This window comes from Tupaia chinensis, unplaced genomic scaffold, assembly GCF_000334495.1.
Source record: "Tupaia chinensis unplaced genomic scaffold, TupChi_1.0 Scaffold138297_1, whole genome shotgun sequence".
In the NCBI taxonomy this organism is placed as follows: Eukaryota; Metazoa; Chordata; class Mammalia; order Scandentia; family Tupaiidae; genus Tupaia; species Tupaia belangeri.
Window position 1 is genome coordinate 276248 of NW_006198195.1, and position 2751 is coordinate 278998.

Sequence of the window (2751 nt, forward strand, 5' to 3'; positions counted from 1 at the left end):
AAAAAAATTATAATAAAAAATAAACTATAAAAAAAAGAAAGAAAAAGAGAGAAGAGGATAGAGAATGATAGCAAGTGAACAATAGAGAGGATGTTAGTGAGAAACAGATATGGTTTATTATCTGTTGATGATGACATGTATAGTATTCCCAACTGGACTGGTCTGGGAAGTATTTCATGATAGGTGAAGTCTTTTAACAAGCAAAATGAGAAATAGTGATTGACTGTTTTAAAAAATTATAATAATAATATTAATTATTGGGAAATGCATGGAAAAGACATTGAATGATAAAGCGGGGAGATTGATGTCTCTGTATTGACTGACACGCATGGCATTCCCTTTTGAAAAAGCAATGGAAGTCAATGTAAAGTTATATGTAATCCAATGTAATATAAAGAAGATTATGATGATAATATAAATAAAAAAAACAGGAAATATGTCTACATCAAAAGAACACAATAACTCCCCTACATATCTTTTAAAAAACAAGTAGTTACCGAAATGTCAGAGAAAAGAATACAGAATGTTCAACTCTCAAACTTCAATGAGTTGGAACAGAAAAAAGACAATGAGGAGATGAGGAAGTCCTTCCATGATTTGAAAAACGAAATGGATGACAGTATAACAAAGAATCGGACAGAAGTATTAGAGATGAAGTCTGTAATATGGGAAATCAAAAACTCTCTTGAAAGTATTAAAAGCTGATTGGACTGATCTCTGCTCTCCTGTACCTTCTGGGTCTAGCTTCACAGCTATGAATCTCCCCCAGCTAGGGCATCTCCCCCTCCAGACCTCAATGCTAGCCAGAACAGAATCCATCCAGGCACCTCCATCTCTGCTCTCCTGTACCTTCTGGGTCCAGCATCACTGCTGTGAAGCTTCCCCAGCTAGCACCCTCCCCGCTGACCCCAGTACTAGCCAGGACAGAATCCATCCAAGAACCTCCATCTCTGTTATCCTGTAACTTCTGGGTCCACCTTCATGGCTGTGAAGTTACCCTAGCTAGCCACGCCCCCAAACACAAGAGCTAGCAAAGTAGGTAGGCAAAGTCTGTATCTCCCTCTTGTCTCTTTCCTGTCCCAACCTTTTTTTTTTAAAAGGTGCTTTTTTTGTATCCTTCCTCATGCCTTTATCTTCCTAATTTCTCTTTTTCTTTTATCCAGGACAGAATCCATCCAGGTATCTCCAGCTCTGCTCTTCTGTACTTTCGCATGGAATGCAAGCACAATCGTGACATGAGGGTTTCAGTTTTAAACCCAGATTTATTTTCTGTGATATGTTTTATTCTCTTCTTTTTGCTCTAGTTCTTTCCTTTTTTTTTCTGCCTATTTGTTCACTTTTTATTCCTGTTTTCTTTTTAATTCCTATTTCTTTGCTTTTCTTCCTATTGGTGTTTCCTAATTTTTTTTTCCTTACTATCCTTTTTTTTTCTTTTTTCTTACTAGGCACATATGCTCGCCAGATGGACAGAGAGAGACACAGAGATAGAAAGCGAGAAATCACCCCCCCCCCCCAGAGGGGGATGGCCATGCCGCAATCCCTTCTCCTCCATTCTCCTCTCAGGATCTTGGGCACACACGCACACATGCCCGGCATGAGTTTAAGCCACCGGTTCCAGGACTCGAACTGTGGTCGACTACAAGAGAGTCCAGTGACATAGCGATTACGCTAACTGCTGGTCCCCTTACTATCCTATTTTATTACTCAGTCCTTACCCACTGACTAGAGAAGACTAGGTGAATAGTAGCTAAACATCTGAATATTGTGTTTTAGAGAATTTTTCCTCCTCACTGTGTACTGGCTGTAAAAAGAGGAAAATTCTCCTTCATAAATCTAATTTCAAAGCTCTACCTGTGATTCCCACACTGGATGACACAGGAGAAGGGAGAAAATAACACCTAATTATTCCAAGTAAAGGAAACAAACGAGCTTACACTTACAGAATCCTTCTCCAACAAATTAGCCCAAAGTGAATATATTACCAATGACTAAAAATCAAAGAACGGCCACAAGGATGAGAGAATCAAGTTATACATCTCCTGCAAGGGAACACTGTAACTCATCTTGAAGTTGGGAAATGTTAGAGGATATTACAGAAATGTCAGAAAAAAATAGAATATTTATGGTAATGAAACTCTATGAGATGCAAGAGAAAAGAGACATTGAGCTCCAAGAGATAAGGAAGTCCTTTCATAATATGAAAGAAGAATTGGATACCATAAAAAAAATCAAACATAACTGTTAGATATTAAGGCTGTAATACAAAGACATCAAAACCTTCCTCAAAAGTATTAAAAGCAGGTTACACCATGCAGAAGATCAAATCTTGGAAGTTTATACAAAACCAATGACCTAGAAAAAATTATCAAAAATACTGAGAAAACAACCAAGAAAAATGAGGATAATATATAAGAAATACTAGATGCCATGAGATGCCCAACCATCCAAATAATTGGAATCCTAGAAGGTGAAGAATCTAATAAGGAAGGGACCAGCAGTTAGTGTAATGGCTATGTCACCGGATAGCCATGTAGTCGACCACAGTTCAAGTCCTGGGCCCAGTGACTTAAACTCATGCCGGGTGTGTGTGCATGCATGTCCAAGATCCTGAGAAGAGAATGGAGGAAAAGGGACTCTGGAGTGGCCATCCCCCCTGGGGGATGATTTCTTGCTTTCTGTTTCTCTGTCTCTCTCTGTCTTTCTGGCAAGCGTACATGCCCTATAGCAAAAACCTCTCAAAAAAAAAAAAAA